The sequence below is a fragment of the Balaenoptera acutorostrata genome, chromosome 8, assembly GCF_949987535.1.
Source record: "Balaenoptera acutorostrata chromosome 8, mBalAcu1.1, whole genome shotgun sequence".
NCBI lineage: Eukaryota > Metazoa > Chordata > Mammalia > Artiodactyla > Balaenopteridae > Balaenoptera > Balaenoptera acutorostrata.
Window position 1 is genome coordinate 99,621,653 of NC_080071.1, and position 25,887 is coordinate 99,647,539.

Below are 25,887 nucleotides of genomic sequence, written 5' to 3' on the forward strand. Positions count from 1 at the left end.
TCTGCCCAGGGACCTCAAGTCCATTCTCTACACCTGTGTCTTTATTCCTGTCCTGCCCCTACATTCATCAGAACCTTTTTTTTTTTTTTATTCCATATATAGGTGTTAGCATATGGTATTTGGTTTTCTCTTTCTGACTGACTTCACTCTGTATGACAGACTCTAGGTCCATCCATCTCACTGCAAATAACTCAGTTTCGTTTCTTTTTATGGCTGAGTAATATTCCATTGTATATATGTGCCACATCTTCTTTATCCATTCATCTGTTGATGGACATTTAGGTTGCTTCCATGTCTTGGCTACTGTAAACAGTGTTGCAATGAACATTGTGATACATGGCTCTATTAGAGTTATGGTTTTCTCAGGGTATATGCTCAGTAGTGGGATTGCTGTGTCATATGGTAGCTCTATTTTTAGTTTTTTAAGGAACCTCCATACTGTTCTCCATAGTGGCTGTATTAATTTACATTCCTACCAGCAGTGCAAGAGGGTTCCCTTTTCTCCACACCCTCTCCAGCATTTATAGTTTGTAGAATTTTTGATGATGGCCATTCTGACCAGTGTGAGGTGATAACTCATTGTGGTTTTCATTTGCATTTCTCTAATGATTAGTGATGCTGAGCATCTTTTCATATGTTTGTTGGCAATCTGTGCATCTTCTTTGGAGAAATGCCTATTGAGGTCCACCCATTTTTGGACTGGGTTGTTTGTTTTTTTGATATTGAGCTGCAAGAGCTACTTGTATATTTTGGAGATTAATCCTTTGTCAGTTGCTTCATTTGCAAATATTTTCTCCCATTCTGAGGGTTTACTTTTCATCTTGTTTATGGTTTCCTTTGCTGTGCAAAGCTTTAAGTTTCATTAGGTCGCATTTCTTTATTTTTCTTTTTATTTCCATTACTCGAAGAGGTGGGTCAAAAAAGATCATGCTGTGATTTATGTCATAGAGTGTTCTGCCTATGTTTTCTTCTAAGAGTTTTATAGTATCTGGCCTTATATTTAGGTCTTTAATCTATTTTGAGTTTATTTTTGTTTATGGTGCTAGGAAGTGTTCTAATTTCACTCTTTTACATGTAGCTGTCCAGTTTTCCCAGCACCACTTATTGAAGAATCTGCCTTTAATCCATTGTATGTTCTTGCCTCCTTTGTCAAAGATAAGGTGACCATATGTGCATGAGTTTATCTCTGGGCTTTCTATCCTGTTCCATTGATCTATATTTCTGTTTTTTGTGCCAGTACCATACTGTTTTTATTACTGTAGCTTTGTAGTATAGTCTGATGTCAGGGAGGCTGATTCCTCCAGCTCCGTTTTTCTTTCTCAAGATTGCTTTGGCTATTGGGGGTCTTTTATGTTTCCATACAAATTTTAAGATGTATTTCTTCTAGTTCTATGAAAAATTCCATTGGTAGCTTGATAGGAATTGCATTGAATCTGTAGATTGCTTCGGGTAGTATAGTCATTTTCACAATACTGATTCTTCCAATCCAAGAACATGGTATATCTCTCCATCTGTTTGTGTCATCTTGGATTATTTTCATCAGTGTCATATTTTTCTGCATACAGGTCTTGTCTCTCCTTAGGTAGGCTTATTCCTGGGTATTTTATTCTTTTGTTGCAATGGTAAGTGGCAGTGTTTCCTTAATTTCTCTTTCAGATTTTTCATTTTTAGTGTATAGGAATGCAAGAGATTTCTGTGCATTAATTTTGTATCCTGCTACTTTACCAAATTCATTGATTAGCTCTAGTAGTTTTCTGGTAGCATCTTTAGGATTCTCTATATGTAGTATCATGGCATCAGCAAACAGTGACAGTTTTACTTCTTCTTTGCTGATTTGTATTCTTTGTATTTATTTTTCTTCTCTGATTGCCGTGGTTAAAACTTCCAAAACAATGTTGAAAAATTGTGGTGAGAGTGGGTAGCCTTGTCTTGCTCCTGATCTTAGAGGAAATGCTCTCAGTGTTTTGCCATTGAGAATGATATTGGCTGTGGGTTTGTCATATATGGTCTTTATTATGTTGAGGTAGGTTCTCTCTATGCCCATTTTCTGGAGGTTTTTTTTTATCATAAATCAGTGTTGACTATTGTCAAAAGATTTTTCTGCATCTATTCAGATTATCATATAGTTTTTATCCTTTAGTTTGTTAATATGGTGTATCATATTGATTGATTTGCATATATTGAAGAATCCTTGCATTCCTGGAATAAACCCCACTTGAGCATGGTGTATGAGCCTTTAAATGTGCTGTTGGATTCTGTTTGCTAGTAGTTTGTTGAGGATATTTCATCTATGTTCATCAGTGATATTGGCCTGTAGTTTTCTTTTTTTGTGATATCTTTGTCTGGTTTTGGTATCAGGGTGATTGTGGCCTTATAGAATGAGTTTGGGAGTGTTCCTCTCTCTGCTATATTTCAGAAGAGTTTGGGAAGGATAGGTGTTAGCTCTTCTCTAAACGTTTGATAGAATTCACCTGTGAAGCCATCTCATCTTGGGCTTTTGTCTGTTGGAAGATTTTTAATCACAATTTCAATTTCAGTGCCTGTGATTGGTCTGTTCATATTTTCCTATTTCTTCCTGATTCAGTCTTGGAAGGTTGTACTTTTCTAAGAATTTGTCCATTTCTTCCAGGTTGTCATTTTATTGGCATATGGTTGCTTGTAGTAGTCTCTCATGATCCTTTGTATTTCTGCACTGTCAGTTGTTACTTCTCCTTTTTCATTTCTAATTCTGTTGATTGGAGTCTTCTCTCTTTTTTTCTTGATGAGTCTGGCTAATAGTTTATCAATTTTGTTTATCTTTTCAAAAACCAGCTTTAAGGTTTATTGATCTTTCCTATTGTTTCTTCCATTTCTTTTTCATTTATTTCTGATTTGATCTTCATGATTTTTTTCTTTCTACTAACTTTGGGGTTTTTTTTGTTCTTCTTTCTCTAATTGCTTTAGGTATAAGATTAAGTTGTTTATTTGAGATTTTCCTTATTTCCTGAGGTAGGATTGTATTACTATAAACTTCCCTCTTAGAACTGCTTTTGCTGCATCCCATAGGTTTTGGGTCATTTTGTTTTCATTGTCATTTGTTTCTAGGTATTTTTTGAGTTCCTCTTTCATTTCTTCAGTGACCTCTTAGTTATTTAGTAGCATATTGTTTAGCTTCCATGTGTTTGTATATTTTACAGTTTTTTTTTTCCTGTAATTGATATCTAGTGTTGTGGTCGGAAAAGATACTTGATAAAATTTCAATTTTCTTACATTTGCCAAGGCTTCATTTGTGACCCAAGATATAATCTATCCTGGAGAATGTTCCCTGTGCACTTGAAAAGAAAGTGTATTCTGTTGTTTTATGGTGGAATGTCCTATAAATATCAATTAAGCCCATCAGGTCTAACATGTCATTTAGAGCTTGTAGGCTGACCTCAGGCATCTGTTCCCCGCCCAGACAGGAGGGGATTAAAGCAGAGGCTGATTAGTGCTCTCCTGTTCACTCAAGCTGGGGAGAGGGAGGGGTAAAGTAGTCATAACTGGAATGTGGGGCATGCCTGCAGTGGCAGAAGCCAGTGTGACATTGCAACAGCCTGAGGCATGGCGTGTGTTCTCCCAGGGAAGTTGTCCCTGGGTCATGGGACCCTGGCAGGCATGCTGCACAGGCTCCCAGAGGGGTGTGGGTAGTGACCTGTTTTTGCACACAGGATTCTTGGTGGCAGTAGTGGCAGTGGTAGCAGTCTGTGCCTGCCTCTGGGGCCCAAGATGATAGCTGTGACTTGTGCCTGTCTCTGGAGCTCACTTAGGTGGTGCTCTGCCATCTGTGGGCACACAAAGCAAGAAGCCCCTCTCCTCACACACCCCAGAACAATGGTCTCTTGCCTCTCTGGCAGGTCCAGACATGTTCCCAGACTCCCTCCAGGCTAGCTGTGGTGCACTAACCCCCTTCAGGCTGTGTTCACGCAGCCAACCCCAGTCCTCTCCCTGTGGTCTGACCTCCAAAGACCGAACCTCAGCTCCCAGCCCCCACCCGTCCTGGCGGGTGAGCAGACAAGCGTCTCAGGCTAGTGAGTGCTGGTCGGCACCAATCCTCTGTGCAGGAATCTCTTCACTTTACTCTCTGCACCCCTGTTGCTGCGCTCTCCTCTGTGGCTCTGAAGCTTCCTCCCACACTGTCCCTGCCAGTGGAGGGGCTTCCTAGTGTGTGGAAACTTTTCTTCCTTCACAGCTCCCTCCCAGAGACGCTGGTCCTGTCCCTATTTTTTTGTCTCTGTTTTTTCATTTTTCTTTGCCCTACACAGGTACTTGGGGATTTTCTTGCCTTTTGGGAAGTCTGAGGTCTTCTGCAAGTGTTCAGTAGGTGTTCTGTAGGGGTTGTTCCACATCTAGATGTAATTTTGATGTATTTGTGGGGAGGAAGGTGATCTCCACGTCTTACTCCTCCACCATCTTTCCTAATCTGTGTGTGTGTGTTTGATCTATTTTATTCTTTGTGTTTAAATCATTTGTGTTAATGTTTTAATGTTTAAAATACTAATCTATTGGAGATTGGAGACAAGATGGCGGAATAGAAGGACTTGAGTTCAGCTCCTCTCACTAAAACACCAAATTCACAACCCACTGATGAACAACCATTGACCAAAAAAAAGACTGGAACCTACCAAAAAAAGATATTCTGCATCCAAAAACAAAGAAGAAGCCACAGTGAGATGGTAGGAGGGGTGCTTTCATAATATAATTAAATCCCTTACCTGCTGGGTGAGTGACCCACAAAGTGGAAAATAATTATATCACAGAGGTGCTCCCACAGGAGCAAGAGTTCTAAGCCCCACATAAGGGGGTGCCTTATGTGGGTGGCCCCACATAAGGGAGTGCCATCATGAGGAGGAGCCCCCAGAGCATTTTGATTTGAAAGCCAGTGGGGCTTGAGTGCAAGAGTCCACAGGACTGCAGAAAACAGAGACTCCACTCTTGGAGGGCGCACACAAGGTTTCAGGTGTACTGGGACCCAGGGCAAAGCACTGACACCATAGGACCCTGGGCCAGACCTAGCTGTGGGTCCTGGAGGGTCTCCTGGGGAGGTGAGGGTTGGTTGTGGCCCTTTGTGGGGGCAAGACCCTGCTGACAGAGGACGCTATTGAATATTCCTTGGTGTGAACTCTCCTGGAGGCCGTGATTTTGGCACCAAGACCTGGCCCCACCTAACAGTCTGCAGGCTTCAGTACTGGGACACTTCAGGCCAAACAACCATCAGGGTGAGAACACAGCCCCACCCATCAGCAGACAGGCTGCCTAAAGTCACTGTGAGCCCACAGTGTGTCACAGACATGCCCTGTGACACAGCCCTGCACACTAGAGGGACAAGACCCAGCTTCACCCACCAGCGGGCAGGCACCAGTCCCTCCCACCAGGAAGCCTGCACAAGCCCCTGAACCAACCTCACCACCAAGGGGCAGACACCAGAAACAAGAAGAACTAATATCTTGCAGCCTGCAGAATGGAGCCCACAAACACAGAAAGTTAGACAAAATGAGATGGCAGAGAAATATGTCCCAGATGAAGGAACAAGATAAAATCCCAGAAGAACAACGAAGTGAAGTGGAGATAGGCAATCTGCCTGAAAAAGAATTCAGAATAATGAGAGTAAAGATGATCCAAGATTCAGAAGAAGAATAGAGGCACAGACCAAGAAGATCCAAGAAATGATTTAAAAAGAGCTAGAAGGTTTAAAGAACAAAACAAAAATGAACAAAAAGTTAATTGAAATGAAAAATACACTAGAAGGAATAAATAGCAGAGTAAATGAGACAGAAGAATGAATAAGTGTGCTGGAAGACAGATTCGTGGAAATCACTGCCATGGAACAGAATAAAGTAAAAAGAATGAAAAGAAATGAGAACAGTGTAAGGGACCTCTGGGACAATATTAAATGCACCATCTTTTGCATTATAGCCCACAACTAGAAACACAGAAATTATGAATGGGAAAGCTCATCTGTAAAGGCAGACATACAGTAAAAGTAGGAAATCATCCACACATAAATATGATATCAAAACCAGCAAAAGTGAGAAGAGAGTACAAAGGCAGCATACTGGAAATGCATTGGAAATTAAGAGACAAGCAACTTAAAACAATCTTGTGTACATATAGACTGTTATATCAAAACCTCATGGGAACCACAAACCAAAAATCTACAAAAGATACACACAGAAAAAGAAAAGAGAATCCAAAAACAACACTAAAGTTAGTCATCAAATCACAGGAGAAGAGAACAAAACAGGAAGGGAATAAAAAAACCTACAAAAACAAATCCAAAACAATTTTTAAAATAGCAATAAGAAAATACATACTGATAATTACCTTAAACATAAATGGATTAAATGCTCCAACCAAAAGACACAGACTGGTTGAATGGATACAAAAACAAGACCTGTATATATGCTGTTGACAAGAGACCCACTTCAGACCTAGGGACACATACAGACTGAAAGTGAGGGTATTGAAAAAGGTATTCCATGCAAATGGAAATCAAAAGAAAGCTGGAGTGCAATACTCATATCTCACAAAATAGACTTTAAAATAAAGACTGTTACAAGAGACAAAGAAGGACACTACATGATGATCAAGGGATCAATCCAAGAAGAAGATATAACAATTGTAAATATGTATGCACCCAACATAGGAGCACCTCAATATATAAGGCAAATACTAATGGCTATAAAAGGAGAAATCAACAGTAATACAAGAATAGTTGGGGACTTTAACACCCCACTTTCATCAATGGAAAGATCATCCAGAGAGAATATCAATAAGGGAACACAGGGCTTAAATGACATATTAGATCAGATAGCCTTAATTGATATTTACAGAGCATTCATCCGAAAGAAGCACACACTCTTCTCAAGTTCACATGGAACATTCTCCTGGATTAATCACATGCTGGACCACAAACCGAGCCTCGGTAAATTTAAGAAAATTGAAATCATATCAAGCACCTTTTCTAACCACAATGCTATGAGATTAGAAATCAACTACAAGAAAAAAAAATCTGTAAAAAACAGAAACACCTGGAGGCTAAACAATATGCTACTAAACAACCAATGGATCACAGAAGAAATCAAAGAGGAAATCAAAAAATACCTAGAGACAAATGAAAACAAAAGCACAAGGATCCAAAACTTCTGAAACTATTCTAAAAACTTGCAGAGGAAGGAATACTCCCAAACTCATTCTATGAGGCCACCATCACCCTGATACCAAAACCAAAGATATCACACTAAAAGAAAATTAAGGTCAATATCGCTGATGAACATGGATGCAAAAATTCTCAACAAAATACTAGCAAACCAATACCAACAATACATTAAAAGGATCATACACCTTGATCAAGTGGGATTTTTCCCAGGGATGCAAGGATTTTTCAGTATCTACAAATCAGTCAGTGTGATACACCACATCAACAAATTGAAGAATAAAAACCATATGTTCATCTCAATAGATGCAGAAAAAGCATTTGACAAAATTCAACACCAATTTATGACAAAAACTCTCCAGAGAGTAGGCACAGAGGGAACTTACCTCAACATAATAAAGGCCATTTATGACAAACCTACTCCTAACATCATACTCAATAGTGTAAAGCTGAAAGCATTTCCTCTAAGATTAGGAACAAGACAAGGATGTCCACCCTCACCACTTTTAGTCAACGTAGTTTTGGAATTTCTAGCCACAGCATTCAGAGAAGAAAAAGAAATAAAAGGAATCCAAATTGGAAAAGAAGAAGTAAAACTGTCACTTTGCAGATGACATAATACTATACATAGAAAATCCTAAAGATGCTACCAGTAAACTACTAGAGCTCATCAATAAATTTGGTAAAGTTGCAGGATACAAAATTAATGCACAGAAATTCCTTGCATTTCTATACACTAATAACAAAATATCAGAAAGAGAAATTAAAGAAACAATCCCATTTACCATTGCATCAAAAAGAATAAAATACCTAGGAAAAAACCTACCTAAGGAGACAAAAGACCTATACTCAGAAAAGTATAAGATGCTGATGAAAAAATTGAAGACAGCACAAAAGATGGAAAGATATACCATCATCAAAAAATCTACAAACAGTAAATGCTGGAGAGGGTGTGGAGAAAAAGGAACCGTCCTACACTTTTGGTGGGAATGTAAATTGGTGCAGCCACTATGGAGAACAGTATGGAGGTTCCTTAAGAAACTGAAAATAGAGCTACCATATAATCCAGCAATCCCACTCTTGGGCATATATCTGGAGAAAAACATAATTTGAAAGTATATATGCAGCCCAATGTTCATTGCAGCACTGTTTACGGTACCTGAGACATGGAAGCAACCTAAACATCCATTGATAGATGAATGGATAAAGAAGAGGTGCTACATATATACAATGGAATATTACTCAGCCATTAAAAAGAATGAAATAATGCTATTTACAGCAACATGGATGGACCTGGAGATTTTCATACTAAGTGAAGTAATAGGACACAGAAAGACAAATGTCATATGATATCACTTAGATGCAGAATCTTTAAAAAAAATGATTCAAATGAACTTATTTACAAAATGGAAACAAACTCACAGACTTAGAGGATGAACTTATGGCTACCAGGGGGGAAGGGGGAGGGGGAGGGATAGATTGGGAGTTTGGGATTGGCATGTACACACTGTTATATTTAAAACAGATAACCAACAAGGACTTACTGTATAGCATGGGGAACTCTACTCAATATTCTGTAATAACCTAAATGGGAAAAGAATTTGAAAAACAACAGATACATGTATATGTATAACTGAATCACTTTGCTGTACTCCTGAAACTAACATAACATTGTTAATCAACTGTTTTCCAATATAAAATAAAAATTTAGAAAAAGAATGACCATCATCAAAAAGTCTACAAATAATAAATGCTAGAGAGAATGTAGAGAAAAGGGAACCCTCCTACACTGTTAATGGGAATGTAAATTGGTGCTGCCACTACAGAGAACAGTATGCAGCTCTTTTAAAAAAACTAAAAATAGAGTTATCCATATGATCCTGCAATCCCACTCCTGGGCATATATCCAGAAAAGATGAAATCTCTAATTTGAAAAGATACCTGCACCCTAATGTTCATAGCAGCACTATTTACAATAGTCAAGACAAGGAAGCAAGCCAAAAGTCCATCAACAGATGAATGGATAAAGAAGATGTGGGGTGTGTGTGTATTTATATACATAAACATTTTAAGGAAAAACCCAAACTTTTTGGCCAACCCAATATATATTTTATATATATACACACATGTATATATATGCAAAGGGATATTACTCAGACATAAAAAAGAATGAAATAATGCCATTTGAAGCAACATGGATGGACCTACAGATTATCATACTAAGTGAAGTAAGTCAGACAGAGAAAGACACATATCATATGATATCATTTATATGTGGAATCTAAAAGAAGGATACAAGTGAACTTAGTTACCAAACAGAAATAGACTCATAGATATAGAAAACACACTTATGGTTAACAAAGAGGAAGGCGGGAGGGATAAATTATGGATTTGGGATTAACAGATATACACTACTATATATGAAATAGATAAACAACAAGGGCCTACTGTATAGCACAGGGAACTATATTCAATGTCTTATAATAACCTATAATGGAAAGACTTGAAATAAGAATATATATGTAATATTAATATACATTATATATATAATGAATCACTTTGCTGTACACCTGAAACATTGGAAATCAAATATACTTCAGTTTAAAAGAAGAACATTGTGCTCCATGAAATAAGTTAAATACAAAACAACACTTATTATATGATTTTATTTATATAACTTGTTCAAAAAAGAGAAATATATTAGTGTTTGCCTAAGGCTGGGGGTGGGAAAGGAAGGGGTGTAAATGGAAACAAGCTTGTTTTTTAGGGTGATGGAAATTACAATTAGACTGAGGTTATGAGAGTGATACAATACACTAAATCATTTGTAAATACATTAAAAATTCATTGACTTTAAAATAGGTGAATTTTATAGTATATAGATTATATCTTGATATAGGTGTTAAAAGAAAAAGAAGTAAACACAGAAACACAAAAACTCACTGGCCCAGATCTCCAATAGCTATCCCCCTTTCCAGTGGACACAGTGCTTTCTGAACTGATTTGAGCTCACAAATAAACTGACGAACAAACAATATAAATGGAGTGAAACAAGATGTCTAGATTTTGCTTTTAAAAGGTAGCGCACACTCTGACTTGTGAGAACATTTCTAACAATACTATTCCACTGTGATTGGCCAAACTGAAAAGCACGTTTCTCCATCTTCTCCTTTACAATCTAAGTCAAAGTTCATTATCCTCTTGCTAAACTAACTCATAGCATCCTAACAGATTCCTGGGCTCCCCTCCTCCTGTCTCTTGTTTCTGAAGCTGAATTCTGATGATGTCACTTCTCTATTCAGACTTTTCTCAGGACCTAGAAGAGGTCCCTATTGCAAAGTGGCAAATAGGGACTTCACCATCTTGCTTGTTTAGTGGGCTACACTCTCCAGTGGATGGGCCCCTTGGTGCTGCCAGCAGTCACATTTCTATGCACTCTCCCCCTGCTGTAGAAGACTCTTTCATGCCTTCCCCTCTCTCTGCTAAAGCTGCCAACATTTCTTGTCCCATCCAATGCTGAGCTTTTGACCTTGCTTCTCCTTTTATTTTCTCAGTAAAATAAATTGCAGACTGACCCCTCACTACAATGTATCTTCCCTGCTATTACTGTGGACGAATGGCCCACTCCTCCCAAGGCCATTCCTGCCCTTGTGGACTAGACCCATCTATGAACACCTCTCTAGCTACCTCTCACTTTACTCCTGAATCCTCATCTTCCTCTCTGTTCAACTGTCCAAACATTATTTTACTTGGCCCATTTTAAAACACCCTCTTTATGCCATCATCCTGCAGCTACAACCCCATTTCTTGAGTGACTCCAGTTAAGCTCCTAACCTCTCTGCTACACTGAAACCAGTGTAGCCAAACCCCCAGTGACCTTCTCCTTGAGAAGTCAGCCATTGGTTCCTATCCCAGCAGCGGCAGGTGTCGCCCGCCCTTCCTCCCTCTGTACGTGGCAGCTTCACGCTCTCCTGTGCTCCCCTTGCCCCATGGCTCCTTCCTTCTCAGGCTCTTTTGCTAGACCCTCCTCATCTCTGAAACTCTTCCTTTTCCTGTCTACGCCTGCTGCCTGGGGGTGCACGTCTTCTGTTCATGGTAATGCCCACACTGTGCCTCCAGTTGGACCTCACCCTCTGCTCTGGGCACCTCCTCTGTTTCTCCGCCCCATGGCCACACCTCACACAAAATGCCTAAAGCTGAACTCTTGCTCTGCCTCTGCAAACATGTTCTACCGGAAACGGTCCCCGTTCCATTCCATGGCATCGCAGGCCAGAAAAACTTTGAGTCCTCTGGGTCTGCCCTTCTTCTCACACCCACATCCAATCCAGAATTGGATCTGGACACTCTCACACACCTTCCCCCAGAGCTTCACCCCGTGGGCGCCGGATCCAGTCCAGCCTTCTCCCTGGGCTCCCAGCCTCAACCCTTGGCCTTCAGTTCATTGTCCACCCAGTTGTCACTAAGTCAGATCGCGTCACTCCTCTGCTCCATCAGAAGCGTCTTGGAGCCCTGGGCTCCCACGGGCTTGCCTGGCTCCTCTTCCAGGCATCTCTCCTTCACCCCAGTGGAGCAGCTTCTACTCCAACCTCATTTTCTCTGTGAAACACTCCAAATGCTTCCTTTGAGTTTTAATTTTTTTCTCTACATAGCATTTTTCATCCTCTAAGATACTAGTTATTTTACTCATTTTTAAAGTTTATTGTCCTTTTCCCACCATAATTTACTTACCATAAAGGCAGATTTTTTCTGTTTTATTTACCACTATATAGCTGCAAGGAAGAACTTCATATATAATTGTTAAGAGCATAAATGACTATTCTTCTCCTACTTATCAGCAAGCCACTCTGCTGCCCTGCACCTGGCCCTGGTCCATGCTCTGCTCACCCTCATACCTGCTGGCAACACTCCCAGCCTCTGTCAAGCTTTGTCCGACTCTTCCCAGCAGACAGTACTCTCCCACTTCCTGTTTCCAGAGTCCTTCTGCTTCTCACCCTGAGTGACAGTTGTTGTACTTGCACCCTCACCTCCCTTCTACACTAAGATCCTAAGAGCCCCGCCACATTTGTGTGGTCTCACTCAGCACCAGCACTGTCTCTTGTAGCTGACAGGCCCAAATAATGCCTGCAGGAACAGGCTCAGAGAGATTAAGCGGTCTGTTAAAGCCCCGTGGCTGACGGTGAGAGCCAGGACAATCATGGCAAAGTCCCCACTCTGTGCAGCCACGCTGGCCACCTTTGGAGAGAGACCCTGGCACACTGTTCTCCCCACTGAGGCTGCCCAGCTGACGCACGTAGTGACGTGTGGGGCGTGCTGTGCTCTCGGTGCAAGGAGCCTCCGTATTCATCTTTGTGTCCTAGGTGTCTGTGGAGGCACTTGGGAACATTGGTGATTGAATTAGGAGGGTGGACTGCACGATTGTGTCACCAAAGGTGCACCTGCTGGAGAGACTGAGGGAGAAGTGCAGCCTTTACTGTAGGGAGTGCAGCTATTGTTCACAAGACAAAGTGTGATAATAGTTATTTGCAGCTAACACACTGTCAAAAGCCCAGAAAGAACAAAGTTAAAACTACTAAGTCAATAAAATAGTAAGAGTTTTTGGTGCACATAAGAACAATTCACAAACTGGGGGCTCTTAAACAAACAGTGGGAAAAAGCTCAGACAGCTTATAGTGAAAATATAGAGGTTGTTTATTCTTTATAATTATTTCTTATAGCATTAGAATTTTCCCAGTGATAGCAGATTGGTTAAATGTGGTTACCTCATGCCAAATTTGTGGAACAGCTTAGGTTTCATTTATGATTTTCAGAGGCATTTACAACAAGTGGCCTAAGCTAAGTTTCATTGTTTTGCAGAGGAAGCTAAACTAAGTTTCACTTATGTGGCTTAATTGGTTTTATCTGCTCAGGGAATTTTTCAAGTCTGGTCTCCATTTCATAGTTAATTTTAATAACTCCCCCCTTTGGGTCATTCTCTCACCAAACTGAGAGTATGAACAACTAGTATAGTGTTACTGTCAGTTGCCTCTGTTGACTTGGATCAGACAGTCATGTAGTCACTGCTGTCAACAGCTGAGTTGTCAGTACAGAGGGTCATGTAGTCACAGTCATCAGCATTTGCAGAGCCATCACTGAATTATTCCAGCTGTCTAATCCCAGTGGATACTGTTTGACTTGTGACTGGCTGCCAAAAGGCATGTAAAGCCCTGGAGAGGGTGCAAGGCACTGGAAAGGTTAATATGATGACCATATGGAGAATAATAGCCAAGGATTGAAAAATTCCTCAGAGTAGGGATTTCCAGGTGTCATGGTTTAACCAACTAAATAAATCAAATGGTTTGCAGTCAGATTCAGGTTTTACTTTTCTAAGTCAATCTATAGTTTTCTGGATAATGGGTTTCAATTTTTTCTGAGTTATTTACATAGGCACACATGATGTATTAGCACTTACGTGTACTCATGATTATTCAGGACAGGATGAACATGACAATATTTTATTTGGGGAGGAAGTGTTGCAGGTGAACCTCTACCTAAATTAGGCCTCTAGATGGTGCAATGTGAACAATCAGGTGATTTAATAAGAGGCATTTGTATAAAAGAAAAGCAAAGGCTAATAGAGCAAATTATAAACTCAGTTTTTGAGTTCGGAGAGCATCTCAGTTGAGATAATTTCTAAATTTGAGTTTGCAGCATCTTTAGATGGCAGAATGAGGCTGACAGTTTCAATCTGAAGGATTTTCCTGGTTTGCAGTTTGTCTTTGATGATATCATCAGGTGTTCCTGTAACCCTCTTGAGAGTGGACCATGCAGAAACAGGTATGAAGGTTGTCCATACAGGATCTGTCATGGAGGTTTTCCTGAAGTTTACAGGCAGATAACAAAACCTCAAAGACAATTAACAGGACTAGAATCTGATAATGAGTACGTTATAGTTTTCTACTGAAAGATAATTTTTTTCTATAGTCATCTATTTTTCTCAAAGATGATTACTGTGAAACTAATTTGTTTGTAGAATAAGTCTAGTCTTATTAAACTTGGCTTGATTACTTACATAAATGTAATAAGGACAATGATTCTATGCATATTCTCAATTATGACATTCCAGTTAATGCTTTGGTAATATCCAAGGGGCTTTATTGGCTCTGTGAAGTCAATCTTAGATCTTTAAAATTGTCTGGTAATAAGAAATCTGCGATTTGACCTTTAAAAGTCTCTTTTAGGCTAAGAAGCCAAGCTAAGAATTTAAATTATGTCCGGTTACAAGGGAAACAGATTCTTACTGAATTTTGTAAATACCTATATTGTTATGAAAGATTAGAATATTTAATAAGAGCCTCTGGAGGGATTCTGGAAGGATCAGGTAGGGAAAAAAAGATAAATGTTTCAACCTTTGTTTGCCTTGAAGCCAGGTGTGGTTCCACATTGGAATTTGGTCACCTCACCTGCCTCAGCCATGAATGGTGACAGTTCCAGGAAAGTCCTCCAGACGGTGCATTTGCTCTCAGTAAAAAACATCTTCATGAAATACATGCCACTGGTCAAATGCCTTTGGTAGTAAAAGGAGCATCAGTGCTGTGAGGCTGACAAACACCAGCTTTAGTCATTCACAAATGCATTGTGGGGGGAGTGAAACTGCTAACCAGAGCTCACAATTTTTTTTAATGTTCATGTTTTGTTCTTCATCTCCAAATAAAAATCTAAAACCCCTACCAAAATCCCGATGGTGTTTTTTGCAGAAATAGAAAAATTAGTCCTAAAATTCAAATGGAATCTCAAGGGACCCAAGAATAGCCAAAATAATCTTGAAAAAGAACAAAGCTGGAGGACTCACACTTCCTGAATTCAAAACTTACTACAAAGCTGCAGTGATCAAAGCAGTGTAGTCCTGGCATAAAGACAGACTTATAGATGAATAAGATGGGCAGGGAGGGGAGAGAAGGGAAGGCAAGGGAAGAGAGAATAAAATCGAACAGAATAGAATAGTAGTGTGGCCAGAAATAAACCCTCACAAACAGAGTCATATGATTTTTTTCAACAAGGGTGTCAAGACCGTTCAGTGGGGAAAGGACAAATGGTTTCAACAAATGGTTCTGGGGAAAACTGGATAACCCCACATGGAAAAAAAATGAAGTTAGACCTTAACTTACACCACGTACAAAAATTAATTGAAAATGGATCAAAGACCTAAATGTTAGAGCTAAAAGTATAAAACTTTTAGAAGAATTCACAAGGGAAAAGCTTCATGATGTTGGAACAGATGTTTGGGGTACAGATATCTGTTCCAAGTTTCTGCTTTCAATTTTTTTGTGTCTATACCCAGAAGTGGAGTTTCTTTAGACCATTGTCTTAGCGTGCAGACTCACAATTTCTGGAGCACAGGGGACAAAGTTGATAAAATGAATACATAAAGGGGATATAGTACATATATATTTTTACTTCTCTTTCCTCTCCCCCAATCCCACCTTCAAATAATCTTATATTTTATACACATTAATAAGAAATATATCTACTATGCTGTGCGGTGACACGATGAGAACGCGGAGTGCTTCCTGAGCCGAACGTGTGCCTTTGTTCCTAGGCGAGGTGGCTTTGGATAAGGCAGGCATGCCCCAGGTTACTTGGTGCCCGCCAAAGGCCGAGACGCTGGAGGACCCGCAGGCCAGGACCAGTGCAGCAGCGTCCCGCGCCAAACCCCAACCGGTACCCATGCTTCACCTGCCGCTACTAGACCCCAGCCACTTGGCGTGTGGGCGGCCCCATGTACTGTTGAATCTCTTAGCCAGAATTACCTGGAACTTGTGGAATCTTTTAAGAAATAAAGGCAAATCTCGCAATGTGAATTCACTTTTTTTTTAAATAAGTGTATTTTCTGCCTTTTTTTAAAAAATAAATTTATTTATTTTATTTTTTTTATTTTTGGCTGCATCGGGTCTTTGTTGCTGCACGGGCTTTCTCTAGTTGCGGTGAGCGGGGGCTACTCTTCATTGCGGTGTGTGGGCTTCTCATTGCAGTGGCTTCTCTTGTTGCAGAGCATGGGCTCGTTGTGGCACGCGGGCTTAGTAGTTGTGTCTCACGGGCTCTAGAGTACAGGCTCAGTAGTGGGGCGCACGGGCTTAGTTGCTCCGCGGTATGTGGGATCTTCCCGGACCAGGGCTCGAACCCGTGTCCCCTGCATTGGCAGGCGGATTCTTAACCACTGTGCCACCAGGGAAGTCCCTTTTCTGCCATTTTTAAGACAAGTTTTCTGTTAATGAGACATTCCATTTTCCATTAATAAAAGTTTATGGTTAACAAAAAAAAAAAAAATTGAAATTTCTACTCTCAAACATTGAGTGAACCTCAGCAGACAGGTCCCTCTCTGCAGAAAGCAAGTTCAGTTTAGATTAAAAAAAAAAAATTCTTTATGTGTTTACATAACATAAAGAAATTCTACTTATGACCTCAAAAATGTTCTTGCACAAGCATTGGGAAGATACCTTCAATGTCTTCTGCAGACATTTCTTCTTGGTTTTGGTGAAGATATATTTCTCCCTTTTGCCATTGGACCTCATATCTGCTCGTGGGTGTTGGGCTGACTAGCACTGTGTTTCGTCGCTAGGTGCAAGAAGAAAACAGTCTCATTTGGAAGGGTCTCACATGTGAGGTCTTTATGGACATTTGTGCTGCCACTCAGAAAGGGGCTTAAGATTTCATGATAGTCTGCAGACATATGCTGAGGAACACAGATACAGAAGGAGAGTCACTGTTGTTGCCATATTCACACAAATGCTGGAACTGTTCTCTGAGGTACCTCTTCTTGTCCAAGGAAGCTGCCAAGCTAATCTTGCAAGGTGAAACACATGACAAAGCCAGCCAAACCTGGGATCAGCGTCTGAGGCCCTGTAGGTGGCGCCAAAGTCCAAGGAACTCTCACAAAACTCCAGCAGGCTCTATTTCCTCCAGTCTTTAAGGACCCTCTTCATATTGTTCTGGAAGTCCCAGAAGCAGCCCTCTGATAACTGGACTGGAAACCTTTTCACTTTATTGATTTCAAAAGGACCTGGGCAGAGATGAGAAGAGTTCTATACTTATCTATTAAGTTCATCTGGTGTCCCTGTCATTTAAGGCCAGTGTTTCCTTATTGGTTTTCTGTCTGGATGATGTGTCCATTGATGTAAGTGGAGTGTTAGGGTTTCCTACTATTACGGTGTTACTGTCAATGTCTCCTTTATGTTTATTAATATTCTCTCTATATATTTAGGTGCTCCTATGTTGGATTCATATATATTTACAATTGTAATATATTCTTGTTGGATCAATCCCTTTATCATTGTGTAATGTCTTTCTTTGCTTCCTGATTTGGTTTTTATTTTAAAGTCTATTTTGTCTGATATTAGTATTGCTACCCTCGCTTTCTTTCAATTCCCATTTGCATGGAATATCTTTTTTCCATTCTCTCACTTCCAGTCTGTGTGTGTCTTTCAATCTGAAGTGGGTCTCTTGTGACAGCATATATACGGGTCTTGTTTTTGTATCCATTCAGCCAAACTATGTCTTTTGATTGGAGCATTTAGTCCATTTACATTTAAAGTAATTATTGATAGGTACATGCCTGTTACCATTTTACTAATTGTTTGGGGGTTATTTTTGTAGTTCCTTTTTGTTCCTTTCTTCTTCTTTTGCTCTCTTCCCTGGTAATGACTATCTTAGTGTTATGTTGGTTTCCTTTCTTTTTTGTGTGTGTATCTATTATAGATTTTTGGTTTATGGTTACCATGGAGGGTGTATGTGTGTGTATATATATTTTTTTTTTTTCTTTTTTAAGTCTCTTATCTCTTAAGTTTAAATGCATTTTAATGATGCTGCATTTTACTCCTTCCCACCATGTTTACTATTTTTCACTTCATATTTTACATCTTTTGTTTTTTGTATTCCTCAAGTACTTATTGTGGATATAGATGATTTTACTACTTTTGTCTTTTAACCTTCCTACTATTTTTATACCTTTTCTGTATATTTGCCTTTATCAATGAGATTTTTCCTTTTGTAGTATTTCTAGTTGTGGCTTTTTCTTTTCCACTTAAAGAAGTTTCTTTAACATTTCTTGTAGAGCTGGTTTGGTGGTGCTGAACTCTTTTGGCTTCTGCTTATCTGTAAAACTTTTCTTTCTCCTTCAAATCTGAATGAGAGCCTTGTTGGGTACAGTATTCTTGGTTGTAGGTTTTACCCTCTCATCACTTTAAATATATTGTGCCACTCCCTTCTGGCCTGCAGAGTTTCTGCTGGAAAGTCAGCTGATAGCCTTATGGGAGTTCCTTTGTATGTTACTTGATTCCTTTCCCTAGTTGCTTTTAATATTCTCTTTAATTTTTCCCATTTTAATGACAATGTGTCTTTGTGTGGTCCTCTTTGAGTGGATTCTATTTGGGACTCTCTACACTTCCTGTACCTAAATGTCCATTTCCTTCTCCAGATTAGGGAAGTTTTCAGCTATATGTCTACAAATATGTCCTCTGCCCCTTTCTCTCTCTCTATTCTTCTGGAACCCCTATAATGCAAATATTCATGTGCTTGATGTTGTCCCAGAGGTCTCTTAAACTGTCTTCATTTCTTTTTGTTCTTTTTTCTTTTTTCTGTTCAGTGGCAGAGATTTCCACTGTTCTGTCTTCCATTTTGTATTCTTCATCTCTGTTTGGTTCTTCTTTATGTTTTCTAACTCTTTGTTAATAACTTCTAACTTTGTTCATCCATTCTTCCCCCAAGTTCTTTGAACATCCGTACAATAATTATCTTGAACTCTTTCTAAGGAGGATTGCTCCACTTCACTTAGTTCTTCTTTCTAGGGTTTTGTCTTGTTCCTTCATCTGAAACATGTTCCTCTGTCACCTGACTTTGACAATTTGTTATTTTTATTTCTATGTATTTGTTAAGTTGGTTATGTTTCCCAACCTTGTAGAAGTACCTTATGTAGGAGATGTTCTATGCATCCCAGCAGCACACTTCCCTCTGGTCAGCGGAACTATATGCTCTAGGGGTGCCCCCTATGTGGGCTGCGTGGGTCGCTCTGTTGTGTTGCACTCTATTGTGGGTGGTCTGGCTGGCCCCAGTTTGGTTGGTTGCCAGGCCTTGCTTTGTGCAAGTCTGTGAGGTCATAAGGAGGCCAGCTACAGAGCCCTGGGGCATCCTGGGGCTAGTGCTTGCCCACTGGTGAGGCAGAGCCAGGTTCTGGGGTGGGTGATTAGGGGCCCAGGGGTCCCAATCTGGTGTTGGCCTGCTGTTGGGTGGGGTCAGTTCCTGGCATGGCTGACTGCAGGGTCCAGGGTGTTCCAAAGCTGGTCTCAGCCTGCTGGTGGATGGAGCTGGATCCTGGGCCAGATGGCTGAGGGGCCCAGGGGGTTCCGGTGCTGGTACTGGCCTGCTGGTGGGTAGGCTGGGTCCTGAAATGGCAGGCTGCAGGGTTGGAGTGGTCCTGGCGCTGGTGCCTGCTTGTTGTTGGGCAGGGCCAAGTCTTAGAGCTAGTGTCAGCTCACTGTTGGGTGGAGCCAAGTCCTGGGGTCTCTGGCTGCAGGGATTTGGGGGTTCCAGAGTTGATGTGTCAGCCTGCTGGTGGGTGGGGACAGGGTCTAAGGGTTCCTGGGACTTGTGCCTACCTACTGGAGGGTGAAGCTGGTCATGAGGCCAGTGTCCCAAGGCAGCTGCTGGCTCAGGGGGTCTTAAGACAACTATCCTGCCGGTGGGTGTGGTTGTGTCCCTGCCCAGCTGGTTGCTTGGCCTGAGGAGTCCCAGTACTGGTGCCAACAAGCTGATGGGTGTGGTCAGGTCTGAGTGTTAACAAGCTGGAGGGAGGGTTCCAAGAGGATGCTTGCCAGCACCAGTGTCCCCGTGGTAGAGCAAGCTCCTGCTGCCAGTGTCTGTCTCCAGGGGGAGCTGCAGCTGCCTCCTGCCTCCGGGAGACTCTCCAAAATCAGTGGGTGTGTCTGAACCAGGCTCCTTTCAAATTACTGCTTCTGTCCATGGTCTTGTGAGATTTTGTGTGCACCCTTTAAGAGTGGAGTCTCTATTTCCCACAACTCTCTGGGTCTCCTAAATGTAAGCTTTGCTGGCCTTCAAAGAGAAATGTCTGGAGGCTCATCTGCCTAGTGTAGGACCCCCAGGCTGGGGAGACTGATGTGGGGCTTGGACCCCTTACTCCTTGGGGAGAACCTCTGAAATTGTAATTATTCTCCCATTTGTGGGTCGCCCATTTGGGAGGATGGGTCTTGACTACAGCGTGACTCTGCCCCTCCTACCCTTCTTGTCCTGTTTCCTTCTTTATATTTTTAGTTGTAGAACATATTTTCTGCTAGTCTTCTGATTTTTCTTATCAATAGTTTCTCTGTACCTAGCTGCAATTTTGGTGTGCCCATGGGAGAATGTGAGCTCAGGGTCTTCCTACTTTGCAATCTTGTCCACTCTCCTCCCCATGTGATCTTTCCTGAATTCCAAGAGTGAGTGGCCAAGCTCTGATCTGGCCTTACAGTGCAGACACAATGGAAGATTTCAGCCCCCCAAAACCGTAGATGATGATGTTGCTAAGATTTCTGTATCTGCATAAGCAGGTCTCCCCTCTCCTAATTCCTGTCACATCTTCCTCACTTCCTTGAGTCCTGGCTCTTAGTGTCCTAGTGTCCTCAAGGTCTAGATTTCTACTAACAGGCTGCTCAAGGCAAATTACAGTTTCTCCAACACACTACTCAAAATCATTCCAGCCGCCACTATGTGGAGGCCACTCCCACTTTTTAGGTTATGGGAGAACCTCTGTCCCCGTACTCAAATCTGCATTAATTATCTGTTGCTGAATTACTAATCACCCAAACTTGGTGGCTTAAAACAACACCCATGTATTATCTCAGTTTCTGGGTCTTGGGGTCCAGATGTAGTTTAGTTAGTTCAGTTTATCTTACCACTTCTCATATCACTCACCCAGGTTCTTTGGCTATTGCCAGAAACGTCAGTTCCTTGCCACATGTGCTAGTTGTGTAAAAGAGAGTATTTAAATAAGTGCCTTCCGTCATGAACCACCTCATGTTCGTACAATGGCATTTGGGGCTGCCAAAGAAGCTCCTTGACGTGCCTGTAGTTTAGATGGGACAGCACACATCTATATGTTTTTTTTGTGGGAGTATAAATGGGTTACATCTTTTGGAATGACAATTTATAACAAAAACATTTTACTTTTTCATTCCCATTGATCTAATAATTTCACCTCTATGAACTCGTCCTGGTTCACCAGAAACATTGGAATCAACTACACACCTGATTGCCGGGAATAGTTAATGGTTAATAAACCTGGCGCCTCTGCACCATAAAATAATACCAAATCATTTAAAAGTCATCCACAGGATTATTTTTAATTACAAAAGAGATATTTATGATATAATATGAAGTATAAAAGCCACCTACTTAAAGCAGAATTCTTTTTTTTTTTTTTTTTTTAATGCATTTGCAGAGCTGGGAGTTAGGCCAGTGGGTTTTTTATTTATTTATTTATTTATTTTTGGCTGTGCTGGGTCTTCATTGCTGTGCGAGGGCCTTCTCTAGTTGCGGCAAGCGGGGGCCACTCTTCATCGCGGTGCACGGGCCTCTCACTATTGCGGCCTCTCTTGTTGCGGAGCACAGGCTCCAGAAGCTCAGGCTCAGTAGTTATGGCTCAGGGGCCCAGCTGCTCCGTGGCATGTGGGATCTTCCCAGACCAGGGCTTGAACCCGTGTCCCCTGCATTGGCAGGCAGATTCTCAACCGCTGCGCCACCAGGGAAGCCCCAAAAGCAGAATTCTTAAAGGGTAGGAAATATATTTCAAAGTGATCACTGTGGTTATTTCTGAGTAGTGCAATTAAGGGTAAATTTTACTCTCTCATCTATATGTTTCTATAATTTCTATACTTTTATGGAGTGCTATATGATATATGTGTGTGTATGTGTATATATGTGTGTATGTCTCTATATATTATATAATAAAGAGATATTTTAAAAATACAAATGGAAGAACAGCTTATAAGTGATAGATTATATGATTACTAGTGACAAAACTTAGTAAGTCTCATGGAAAAAATGAGGAGGTAATACTGTGACATCTATGAAAATTTACCACAGAAACAACAGGATGATTTTATGCCTGCTGGATATGGGACAGATGTTTATTTCAGGAAAAATTATGGCAAAGGTTTATACTGTGGTTACACAGATACATAAAAATGCTGACAATATATTAAGATAGTGGGATTATTAATGATTTTTTTCTCTATATCACAAAGGGTACTATTAAAGCAATTTTGTTATTAAAATTGCTTAATTTTGATAAAGGTTTGTCCTATGTTTATTCTTTCAGCAAATTGCTATTGAGGAATATTAGAGGAACTGAAAGATCATTATGGCCAATAATTAGGAGGGAACATGGGAACTGAGAAAAGGAGGAGGAAAAAGAAGATTGTTATTTGTGTTAAGAGATGCTCTGGGACTCTGGAAGGCAATTTAGAGGATTTGAGGAAGGGAAGTGATGTGATGAAATTTGTGTTTTAAGTTCACTCAAGCAGCAGTACATAGAAGAAATGGAGTGGATGAAAGCAAATCATGCCAGGGACGCCAGATGGGAGACTTTGCAGTTTTCTAAGCAAGGCTGATGGTGGCTTGGGATAAGGTGGAGGAAGAGGATGGCAAGAACTAGATGAACATGAGGGGTATTGAGAAAGGTGAATTGATAAGACATGGTGATTGTAAACAACTCTACACAAATATGTGGTGCAAAAATAATTTTTTGAAAAGAAAAATTGTACTTGGAGACATTAATTTGTGCCTCTAGTGGAAACGGTGGTGCTAATGGAAGGCACTTACCTTGATCCTGGGTCTTGATGAGATGGTTGTGGGTGTCTATATTTTTTAAATTAATTAATTAATTAATTAATGTATCTTGGCTGCGTTGGGTCTTTGTTGCTGCACGTGGGCTTTCTCTAGTTGCGGCTAGCAGTGGCTACTCTTCGTTGCACTGCGCGGGCTTCTCATTGCAGTGGCTTCTCTTGTTGCAGAGCATGGGCTTTAGGCACACGGGCTTCAGTAGTTGTGGCACTCAGGCTCAGTAGTTGTGGTGCACAGGCTTAGTTGCTCCGCGGCATGTGGGATCTTCCCAGACCAGGGCTCGAGCCCGTGTCCCTTGCATTGGCAGACGGATTGTTAACCACTGCACCACCAGGGAAGTCCAGTTGTGGGTGACTAAATAAGTTCCTTCCCATATGAGTACAAGGAAGAGAAATGTTATCTATCCTTTTCTTTTCCTGGACTTTGGAGACAAATGTTTCAAAACTATGGACCTGACTAGTTTGTTGTATATTCCAAGGCTGTTTGAAAGGAAAACCAGGGAAAGAATCTGATGTCATGAGGGCCTGCTATGAACTAGGACCTCCATTTATGTAGACAGCAAATGTCCATCAAATGCCTTAACATTGAAGTTACATCATTTAATCCTTACAGCAGCTTTGTGGAATAACCTATACTACCTCTATTTTACATGTGGAGAATGACACTCAAAGAGGTTGAGCAACTTATCTAATAATAATAATAACAACACAACAATAGTTGCAGTCATAAGAACCAGCACTTCTAAAGCAATACATGAGATATATACTATTATTATCTGCGTTGACAATTAAAACCGAGGCATACTTTTGCCTCTTGCTGAAGGTCGCAGAGTCAATAGATACCAGAGCTGAGAGACAGATCTGCTTGACTCCAGAGTTCATGTTATTAGCCTTTACAGTGGTGGTTCTCAAAGAAAATCCCTGGACGAGCAGCACCAGCATCCCGGGGAAACTTGCAAATTGTTGGGCCACATCGGATCTCTTGAATCAGGGACTGTATTTTAACAACCCCCCTAGTGATTCTGATGCCACCACCTACTATACTGTACTCTAGCATCTCAATAAATAGCATATAGCAAAAGTCAGAATTTTACCTTGGTCTGTCCAACTCCAAAGTCTATGTTTGTTTTTCCACTCTGATCAATGAGAAATTGCTAAAATTCAAATCTTTTTAAGGCAATTTCACAGCCCATGAGAGACAACTTAAAGAAAGAGAAAAAAAGAAAACAATAGCATTTTACTTGCATGTCATGGTTTGAGACAGTTTATCAGTTTGGAGACTCACATAGTCTTACAAATTGTGGTTTCTGTTTCATTTCTCATTATTCTGCATTTTAAAAAGATTGAGAAGTAGTGTGAGGAAGGGATCAGATGGGGATAGATGAGTGGCAAGGAGACTTGAGACTGTCAAGTAACACGCAACACCTAAAGGGCAAGGTGGGACCACAGGGCGTGAGCAGGTGACAGATGAGGAATAATGCGGAGGAACTAGAGTGGGATGTGGAAACCAAATAATTTTGGAGAGAGGAATAGAGCACCATAAGAGAGAGGGAGAATTTGGGAGTGACACCAGCCTGCTAGCTTGGATGAATGGGCAGGAAAAAAAGCTTGAAAAAGCATAAATAAGTTCAAAGTGGAACTGTGGCCTGTGGACATCCAGTTGCTGCTCAGAGGACACTCACTCATCCATCTTCCAACAAATATTTCTTGGGCACTCTCATGTGCCAGGCTCTCTTCTAGCTACTGGGATAGATTAGTGCTTTGTCTCCTGTAAAACCCCCAAATCCCTGCCCAGGTATAGCTTACACTTGAATGAGAGGAGATAAAAATAAACAATAAACATGACAAGTGAATTATCTGGTGTGTTAGAAGGTGATGAATGTTATAAGGAAAAAAATTAGTGTAAGGTAAGGGAATTGGGTGTGGTAGGGAATGACCTGGGTGGCAAATTTAAATGGAGCACTAAGGGTGGGCCTCACTGAGAAGGAGACCACTCTGAGCAAAGACTTGGTAGAAGTTAGGAGCATTCCAGACAGTGCTGGCAGGCAAAATACAGGATACCCGGTCACATTAGAACTTCAAGTGAGCAATGAGTAATTTTTTCATGTAAGTATGTCCCATGCAGTATTTAGACATAGTTATATCAACATTATTTGTTTATCTGAAATGAAAACTTAACTGGGCATCTTGTATTTTTGTTTGCTAAATCAGGCAATCTGACACCAGGCAGAGAAAATAGTCCATGCAAAGGCCATAAGAAAGGAGTGTGCCAAGGAAAAGCAAAGGCCAGGGTGGCCGACTTCATGCAGGTGGGGATGGGGTGGGGATGTGGTGGGCATGTGGGCTCCTGAGGCCTGGCAGGGCCACTGTGGGGTTGTGGCTTCAACAGGAATAAGATGGGCAGCTGCTGCAGGTCTGAGGGCAGAGGGGTCTTAAACTGCCCTACTGTTAACAGGATCACTCTGGTTGCTGAGTGAGACTAGACTGTAGGGGAGAAAGGGAGGAAGCAGGATGACCTCTGGGTGACCTCTGGAAAAGGGACTGTATGTGCAGAAAGGTGGGTGGTCAAGATTCCTTGGCTTTTCTGTACTTCCAAAGAATATTTTAAATTTAAGAATAAAGAAAAGGAAGACACTGGGGTTGTTTGTGATTTCATGGGCAATTGTCTGGTCTGTCTCAAATTAGATGGTAAGCTCCTTTAGACAGAGACCAAAATCGCCTCTCCGGGAGTCTGCAAACACTTTTTATAAAGAGCTAGGTAGTAAATCTTTTTTAGGCTTGACAGACCAAGAGGCAAAAATCGAAGATATTAAGTATATACTTACATGACAAGAAAGAAGACAAATTTCC